Below are 10,376 nucleotides of genomic sequence, written 5' to 3' on the forward strand. Positions count from 1 at the left end.
GCCTGGATGCAATCCTGTGCAATGTGCTCTAGGTGACCCTGCTTGAGCAGGGGAGTTGGACTAGATGATCTCCAGAGGTCCCTTCCAACCTCAGCGATTCTGTGATTCTTTGTTTTTACTTCTTACCACCATATTCCCACATAGTACTACCAGAGTTGAGAGTTTCTGCAGTGTCATCTCACTCCTTATCACTATATTCTCACACAATTCTGCAGTGTGGTACCTCAAGCATGCACACCCCAGGTGATTGCCAACTGGTGGGATGCACCAGCGCACCTTGCTGTAGTAAGGGCTGTGCTATCCATGGCCCACTGTTGCCTGCAGGCCTGTGGCATTCCCCACCCCTGTGAGGGAGTACTACATGGGATATGTAAATATATTTTAGAAACAATTGCTATTAAAACCTGTGAGTTTGAGCCATTTCTGTGCCCAGCAGGTGCCTCCCTATGCTCACAACCCAAAAAGGGGCTGTAACTTATAGGAGTGGTAAATGTGGAAGCCCTGTTGTGCAGTTCCCAGGAGTTCACTCAACTTGGTCAGGCTGTTAACTCTGACTCTAGTCCTTGTGCTATTTAGGGCTCTTTGTTCCCCTTCTCCTCCTTCCCTCTTTTCCCTGGGGAGTTGGTGTCTTCTGCTTCCCTTTACAAGGGAAATCTGACTGTAGCTTGAAGTTAGCTCATACTCATCCGCAAGAGGAAGAGTCACAGAGCTGGTGCATCCATTGCTGTGAGCAGAGCAGGGCTCCTTGAGGAGTGGGAAAGAGGATCTTTGGGGCTGCACTGTAACTCTGAGGAGAGGTATTTTGGTCCTCAGAAAAGCCAAGGAATGGAAACCTGAACTTGAGAGGTGCCTCTGAGGGGGCAGAAAGGAGCAATAGCTGCAGCAAGTCCTGAAGTTATCCAGGTGAAAGTGTCATTCTGTCCTACATTTAGTCTGACCTGCAGTTAGCAGCAGTCACTGCAAGATTGTCTGCAGCTGTGCTGCAGAAGTTTGGCCTGGTCAGTGCTTTAGATGGTCCTGTGGTTAAGACAAATGAGGGAAATGGGGTGGAGAGATACAAGGGTTGCTGAAGGAACCCCACTGGCTGCCAGGAGAGGCAGAAGAAGCTGAATCACATCCATTACTCAGCTTCCCCTGCCCCTTTCTCCCCCCAGCTAGCTGAGCTCCTTCAACCAGGGAGGAGGACAAGAAGATACAAGAAGCAGGTGAGAAGGATCAGATTGAACTCCTGTTTCATATTCTGAGTTCCCCTGCTGCTGCTGTGCTCCTACACCCTGAAACTCAGCAATACAGCCCTCGTGTTCCTGCAGTATCTGATATCCTACAACACAGTCTTTCTGTTCCTACATCCTTTGATATCCAGTGGTCAGACCCTCTGCCAGTACCAGCTCAGAGCCTTAACCGTGCAGCCCCTTTACTCCTAATGCCTATGGAGATACTGCTTATACCCACTTACCCACTTTTACATCCAGCATTACATAGMTTCTCAGCCCCAACAGCTCTGGTATCTGGTAGTACGCTGCCTCCACCCTACAACTTCAGAGACCTACCATTACAGCAGCTTTGATCCTAACCCTTCTGAGATCCAACAATGCAGTTCTGATCCTAGCACCTTTGGTATCTACTGGTATAGCTCATTGGCTTTCACCTCATGTGAGACCTGGTGATAGAGCTTCTCTACACCTAACACCTGTAATATGCTATGGTATGGACAAGCATTTTGCTACTAGCTGTTAGTCAGTGATACAGCCCCTCTGCCCCTACCACCTTTGAGACTTAATGCAGACCATCTAGTCTTAACACCTGTGATATCAAGTGGTATGGATCTTGTGTCCATACYGCTTCTGAGGCTCAGTGATACAGGCTTTCTGCTCCTATACCTGATAACCAGCATGTCAACTTCTCTGTTCCTAAGACCTCTGAGATCTAGCCATAAAGCAACTGTTTCTAAAATACATGAGAGCTGGCAATGCAACCCTACTCTGAGATACAGTGATACCAACCCTTTTAGCACCTCTGAGACCCAGTGATATGCCCCTTCCTCTCAGCATCCAGGGACCAGAGTAACACTCCCTGTCTAAAAACTCCTGAGACTCAGAGGTACAGTTCCTCTCACCCTAACATCTTTGAGATACAGTGCTAAAGCCTCCTAAAACAGACACACACACAAACACACATGTAAAGTATGCATGGCCAGCCACACACAACAGGCAGAAGCAGCACTCACACAAGCACAGACATCACCAGCAGCCTAATCCTGTTCACCTCTCTTCTGATCAGGATAAAGGTGTCTTACTGGGGCATATATATGATGTGGATCCCTGTGGTAACTGGGCTTAGACATACAGTCCATCCAGTAGCTGTTTCTGTTTCCTTGCTCTCCTCAGTTGCTCCCTGCACAGAGACAGTCAAGCACACAAAACAGATCTCTCAGGARACCCCACCAGACCCCACAGTCTCTCTGGCAGTTTGCCTGGACCCTGTGGTCTCTCTGGTAGCCAACTCCTGTAGTTGTTTCACTCCCTGAGGCATGCGTACCTGGCTCCCAAGCTACTTCACCTAATTGCTGGTCAGTTCATTTTGATATTTGCTAGCAATTACACACCTTCACTCACTCCAGTTGCTGGCACTTATACATCCATAGACACACATGCCCACAGAGTAGAGAGCACCTCACCCAGAAAAATAGTTAGAAATGGAGTTTAATAAGTAGCCAGGACAGACTGTGCTGGTCAGGCACTGGGCATGGGTAGGCAAGTGTACCAACAAGCACTATTTACACAAAACTGACTCCCTCTATTTTCCCATGCCTGTTCCTCCCCAAGCCACCTTGATCCCCTCCTTTCCCCACCTTTGGTTCCTCCCCTAAACATCCCTTTACATGTCTTGTGCAATCCTGAAATGGTCTTCCCCTGCATCCCAAAATGTGTCCTGTACCCCTAGGTAGTAACCCCCCTCAGAGGTGCGAGATGCTCTGGAGAGCTGCTGCTGCTGGCTCACCAGGATGGGTGGCACCCTTGGCCCATTAGCTTGTGCTCTCCTAGGACAGCCCTGGGAGGAGCTGGGTTGGGATGCCTGTTTGACTGGATTGTTGGGGTTCCCCTGCCTGCTGCCATGCYTGTGTGCTCCTTTGTATGTGTAGAGACCAGCTTTTTATCACATAAGATAACAGATTCACTTTGCAAAAGAGCAAAGAAGAGACTGAGTCCAGCATCACTGAGTCTGGCGTTTTGAATGACCGCCTCTCTGACAGCGTTGCTGATAAGGCAATCCTGCAGCAATGACTGAGCTTTTATTTCAAAGCCAAAACTGATTGCAAGCATAGCAGGAAAAATGGAGTTTACTTCCAAACTGAACAGGAAATTGGGCTTTTCTTGGGAAGCTATCGGTAGTGGGGGGACCAGGCAGGGTGTCTGTTTAGGAGAGGTGTTATTTTCGTTTTCTTGTCTGGAGAAGGGTGAAAAAGTGATTACTTTGCCATGACTGCTCCATCTGCTGGCTGAGCTTGAAAACCACGCTCCTCTGAGAGGAGAGGGAAGGTGAGGAGAGGGGCTGGTTTTCGTGCTCCAGGGCACGTTCAGTACAACAAACACAACATGACAGGATGATGGCCTAGGTGGTTACAAGGTGTGAGTTGGTGGCTGTGCAGAAGTCTGCAGGGCTTTGTCCCCCATGTACCTCAGACATATCTACAGATTATGCATTTGACATGGGATTCATCTCCTGTCTCTGGACATCTGTAATGCAGGGGTTGATGACATGGGAGGTTAACACAGGGCTACAGATACACACCCACATATACATATCTAGTGCTAAGCTGAACATCTGCAGGCTCAGTTCAGTTACCAAGGTCTGATGGTAGCCCACGTGGCTCCAGCCATTGCTCCACAAGAGCACAGGTCTCCCCTCCGCCCCACACAGTTGCCTTGGATGCCCCAGATCATGTAATTAAATGCCAGCCTTTTCATACCCTGTTTAACTTTGCCTTGCTCTCCTTTAATATCTTGCCCATAAAATCAATTATTTCAAATATGTTTTAGTATTTTCAGCAGGAGAAGTAGATTTATTGTATACTGTGTATCAATCAATATTGAACAATCAGAAAAAAAAAGTTCATTTTATCTCAGAGAAAATAAATAATCGGGCACTTAATGCAAATACAGTACATTTAAGTATTGCCAATCCTGTTTCCCTGTGACAAGGTTTTTTTAGTTTTACATATTGTAGTAAAAATATAAAAATAAGCTTATTTTTCAAAATCTAATTGAAATTAACTGCATGAATTTAACACGTTGAAAGTATGTGGCAATGCTATAAGAAATATATAGGAATACAAAAGGCTATTTAGAAAACCGACAGATTCAAAAACTGTGTGACATTGTTTTGATAAGTAGACAGAGATTTGACATTTCTTCTATCCTGTACAATTGTTCTTTGCATGGTATATATCTCAGAAAAAGAAAGTGATATCACATTACATGTCTGGTAAAGAAAATCTGTAAAGTTAAAATATTAAGGAACAGGAGAGAGAAGTTACTGTAATATATATAATATACATAGTTTATAAGTTATCATTTTGAATAGAATGCATCACATACAGGGGTGATCTCCTTAAAAAAAAATCGTATTCACACACCCTGACATTATTGCAGATTTTCAGGAGCTCTGTAAAAAAAATGAAGAAATATGACATTTTAAAAGACCATGCCACATTCCATTTCAGGAAATCAGGATCTTCTTCCTTCCTCCTCATTTGTTCTGGGTTAGCAATAACCATTCACTTAGAAAAACAATGAATACTAAAGGCAAAGACAAAAGAGAAGTGGGAGGAAAGGAGAGGAGACTAAAAATAAACAAGCTTTTAAACTGCTACAACTGAATTTAGATGGAAGTAACATATGGGCTATATAAAAGGAAAGGAAGTAGTTCTATAAAATAAACTCTGTTAGTCTGGGGCTATCAGTTAAAAAAAAAACTTATAAAATTTAAAAAAAAAGATGAAAAAATTGTGTAGAAGTTTTCAGATAGCTTACATGCTGGAATTAGTTACAGAAGATCAGACTGAAATAATACGAGATAATGAAGGAACAATATTTCCAGTCTAGCATCATATTAAATATATTATATTAATGCCACCTGTTGCTAGCTGCTTCTAAAAGAAGTGTATAAAGCAGTCAGAAGAGCTGCAGTCCAGAAATGCTTGTTTCACAGCACTGTGCATAAAATGCATCTGGTTGGCTAGTTCATGTGCCTAGCATGTTGTAGCATGCCTTATTTAGGTAAAGAGTCCTCTAGGAGTGGGATTCAGTTGCTCAAACTTTGGCATGTAGTGTCACTGAGAAACACTATTGTATACCAGATGGGCATCTGTAGGTCCTGTGTCCTGTCTGCCAGCTCCATGTGGATGTCTTTGATACTCTAAGATGTCTGAAGCGGCACTAGATACTTCTGTTTATACCACTCTACCTCACCCTAAATGTTTCTTTAACTGTTACAGGAAAAAGAAAATCTCTGTGATGGGTAGCACAACTTGAATCCTCCAATATACTGATGCCAATAAATGTATTGCAATAGCACCAAGCATTGTGATACTGCTCAGCATTTTGGGAGGAGAGTCAGTGGGAAAGTCAGTGGGAGAGTCAGCCCACACCAGTTCTTTGATCTGTCTGATCTCCTTGCAAAACTGGAACATAAACTGGGTATCTCCAAGGGACAATCCAAAGCAGGGGCCTGTAGATCCAGTAGTTGTTGGGAGCCCCCCTGGAGTATGGAACTCTACCTTGTCAAAACCTGCTGCCTTCCTGAGTCCTACAGCCCCCTGCTCCACCCATACTTATGGCAGCTCTGCTCTTCTCCAAAGTGTTGGTGGTAAGCAAGAGAAGAAACATCTAGGGAAAAGGAGGAAAAGGGGTACAGGACGTATGTCCAGACCCAGAGCATTTGCCATCCCATGGCACCACTGCAGTTCTGGGGAGAGAAGGCGGGGGTGGAGCTGAAGGCACGTAGTTATTACTTTAGTGACAGCACCATGTAACTGGTGCCATTTGTGTTTGCTTAATTTAGATGAAAGACACTCCTGTGCTACCTTTGCACCACCAGTCACTAACAGGGAGGGGAGCTCCTCTGCTACACAGCATTGCCTGGGCTCTGCTGTGCTATAGGCACTGCACATACAGCTGGCTCACCCGCACCACACTGCAGCTGCTCCTTTCCCTCCTTTGACACCCCTCAAGCAGAGAACTGCAGTTCATTTAGTCACGTCATGAAGGTTAATTGCAGATAGGCAGAGTGGAATGTATCTGTTTCTTTAGAGAACAGTTCATCTGGTCTGACTTTAGATGTCTACATTATGTGTGAATAGGTCCATTCTGCCCACAGAGCCTGTGGCCACACTGTGAGTCTGACATGTGAGTCTGGTGTCTCAGGTGCCGTTACAGTCCCTGGAGACCGAGTCAGTACAGAAAGTGTCTAGACAGTGACTGACCTCTTCTTCAAGCAAACAGCTATGTAGAAGTTGTTCTCTAGCTTCTGCTGACTGTATCAAATTCATCTCTTTTGGGTATAATGGGAGCTGAGGCACTTGTAGACAACTACAATGTGGATCTCTTTGGTTCTTTTCCCTTGCCCATTCACAGCTGTCTAGTACCTTGGGGTAGCAGAGAGCTAGTACATAAGACCCAGGTCTGAGTAGATCTATGCTTTTCTGGGATGACAGCTGGTAACCAGGAAGACTGCCTTAGAGCATCTCAAATGGAATAGATGAGTAACTGAACTATATCGTAAAGTAAGGCAGAAGGTAGCCTGCCCTAGGAAAACAACCTAGGTACTTTAATGTTGCTCTCTAGTGCCATTTCATATGTCCTTGGATCCCCCACCTGGCCTCCAGCTGCCATTCCAAAATGTCATGGGTCTCTACTAGGTTCCATGTGTCTCAGATGCCCAGGGACACCTAAAATGGCCCAGGATACCACTCTTTAGGCACCTGGATACCTCACCTAKATCCCTTTTATAAGGAAGATCCCCTTCCTTATGAAAGGAATAATAACTTCTGGAGTATGATTCAATTATACAGTCCATGTATAAAATAAGAAAGAAAAATCCTATCCTGGAAGTTCCTATGTCTCCCTGCTGCCTGGAAAGGAGTACAGATGAAAAGCCCATACATAGTCACGGATATTCTAGCCCTGTCAAATTGTAAAAGGTGTATCCCATTGGTTGCATTCCACCAACTCTTCTTCTTACAGAATGTTACATCAACAGCCATTCATGGACAATAAGTAATTTTGCTCTTTGATTTTAAAATTGATTGGTTATTGGTAACTAGAAAGGGAAAAGAGAGTGTGTTATTTTTATGCATGTTAAGTTATTGTGACCAAAGAAATATGTATAACTGCAAAAACACTAAATAGATAAGCCTCAAAATTAAAGCATTTCATGTTGTTTTTGTGAATAACACCACAGCTTGCTTATAAACAGGCTCTTTTTACTTTCTTGGGACAAAGAATAAACAGTATTCATCTGACAGATTTTGGATGTGTAATTTACAGTGAGGTGTCTCAAACTTTACTGACAGTGTTGAATAGGTCCAGGATAACCTATGCAGATAAATCTCACATCTCTACTGCACATTTCAAAAGTTAATTGAGAGGAATCCTACCTAAATACACTGTAAGTGAAAACAGATGTATTTTCATTTTAATTAATTTTTCCTATTACAAAACTGTTATTTCCTTTTTCTTTTCTTTTTTTTATATTGTGGAATAGTTTGATGCAACTACTATCTGGAGCTGACTAAGAAGTGGTTTGAAGAAATTTCCTTTGTAAGCACTTGTTTTGATTTACTTTGGCTCAGGTTGATAAACAGATATCAAAACCTCTTTGGTTATAACCTCTGTGGTCCCTACAGCTGCTCAGTAAAACTGTTCATCAGTTTCATGAACACCATACACATGGGCACACTCGGTAGTGAGTGCATAGTGGAGTTAGCTGTGTAAACTGGGAACGATGGAGTAGGGAGAGATTTAAAGGGAAAACACAGTCAACAAAACAGGACTTATGTGGGGCTACCTCAAGCATTTACATGCAGGCAAGAAAGTGCCTACAAGACAGCACTGTGGCGAAACCTCTTGCATCCCATCTGGGAAATCATCACTGCCAAGGCTTGACCACTCATCAGACTATTACCCTCTGCTGCTCTTCCATGTGGGCATTAATGACACCAAGGGCAAATTGGAAAACATCAAACAGGATTTCAGAACTCTGGGGATGGTGGTCAAGGCTCTGGGAGCCCAGGTCATCTTCTCCTCAATCCTGCCAGGGAGGTGGATGGATGGGGGGAGGAGGAGGAGGAGACAGATTTTCCAAGTTAACAACTGGTTGCACAGCTGGTGTTGGCAACAGGGTTTTGGTTTCTATGACCATGGGACCCTGTTTGAAGATCGACAACTGCTTGGGAGAGATGGGATCCACATCACTAAGCGGGGCACGTGTGTCTTTGCCAACAGGTTGGCCAGCCTGGTAAGGAGGGCTTTAAACTAGGAAAGATGGGGGAAGGGGAGAGTTGTAGTGACAGAGTAGTTTGCAAAACACAGCTCAAGTCGAGGTGCMTRCAGYCAGGGAAGTGCGCRTGGGATGTGGCTATGGAGGATCCTCTTGTATCCCTCCTGGGAAACCTGCATGCTYGATCWCCTCYCTGAAATGCCTGTACACCAATGCACGCAGCACGGGGAATAAACAGGAAGAAYTGGAGATCTGYGTGCGGTCGCAGGGCCATGATCTCATTGCAGTTACAGAGACATGGTGGGATAGCTCGCATGACTGGAGTGCTGTCATGGATGCCTACGTGCTTTTTAGGAAAGACAGGCCAGGAAAGCGAGGTGGTGGAGTTGCTCTTTHTGTGAGAGAGCASCTGGAATGTATCGAGCTCTGCCTAGGGGTGGATGAAGAGCGAGTTGAGAGCTTATGGGTAAGGATTAAAGGGCAGGCTAGCATGGGTGACACTGTTGTGGGTGTTTACTACAGGCCAGCTGATCAGGAAGARRAAGYCRATGAGGCCTTCTACAGWCAGCTGGAAGTAGCCTCACGATCCCAGGCCCTGGTTCTCATGGGGGACTTCAAYCACCCTGATATCTGCTGGAAAGACAACACAGCTAGGCACAAACAGTCCYGGAGGTTCCTGCAGAGCACTGAGGATCACTTCTTGACACAGGTGGTGGAGGAGCCAACAAGGAGACGTGTGCTGCTAGACCTCGTACTAACAAACAAAGAAGGACTGGTGGAARATGTGAAGGCTGGGGGCAGCCTAGGCTGCAGTGACCATGAGATGGTGGAGTTCAGGATCCTGTGAGGAGACAGAAGGGCAGTAGGTAGGATCGCAACCCTGGACTTGAGGAGAGCAAACTTTGGCCTCTTCAGGGACTTACTTGGAGGAATCCCATGGGTTATGGCCCTAGAAGGAAGGGGGGTTTGAGAGAGCTGGTTAATATTCAAACATCACTTCCTCCAGGCTCAAGAGTGGTGCATCCCTATGAGCAAGAAGTCGAGCAAAGAAGGCAGGAGACCTGCATGGATGAGCAAGGMRCTCCTGGCAAAAGTCAAACAGAAGGAGGAAGTATACCTTACGTGGGAAGGGGGACAGGCCTCTTGGGAGGAATATAGGAACATTGTCAGAGTATGCAGGGATCTGATGAGGAAGGCTAAGGCCCATTTGGAATTAAATCTGGCTAGAGATGTCAAGGACAGCAAGAAGGGCTTCTTCAAATACATCAGTAGCAAGAGGAAGACTAGGGAAAATGTGGGCCCTTTGCTGAATGGGGTGGGTGCCCTGGTGACGAAGGATGCAGAGAAGGCAGAGTTACTGAATGCCGCCTTTGCTTCAGTCTTTACTGCTCAGGCCAGCCCTCAGGAACCCCAGACCCTGGAGGCAAGAGAGAAAGTCTGGAGAAAGGAAGACTTTCCCTTGGTCAAGGAGGATCAGGTTAGAGATCATTTAAGCAAACCTGACACCCACAAATCCATGGGCCCTGATGGGATGCACCCACGAGTGCTGAGGGAGGAGGTGGATGTCATTGCTAAGCCACTCTCCATCATCTTGGAAAGGTCATGGAGAACAGGAGAGGTGCCTGAGGACTGGAAGAAAGCCAATGTCACCGCAGTCTTCAAAAAGGGCAAGRAGGAGGACCCAGGGAACTACAGGCCAGTCAGCCTCACCTCCATCCCTGGGAAGGTGATGGAGCAGCTCATCCTAGAGGCCGTCTCCAAGCATGTGGAGGAAAAGAAGGTGCTCAGGAGTAGTCAGCATGGCTTCACCAAGGGGAAATCATGCTTAACCAACCTGATAGCCTTCTATGATGGAATGCCTGCCTGTGTAGATGAGG

This window comes from Apteryx rowi, unplaced genomic scaffold (genome assembly GCF_003343035.1).
Source record: "Apteryx rowi isolate R43461 unplaced genomic scaffold, aptRow1 scaffold_1154, whole genome shotgun sequence".
Lineage (NCBI taxonomy): Eukaryota > Metazoa > Chordata > Aves > Apterygiformes > Apterygidae > Apteryx > Apteryx rowi.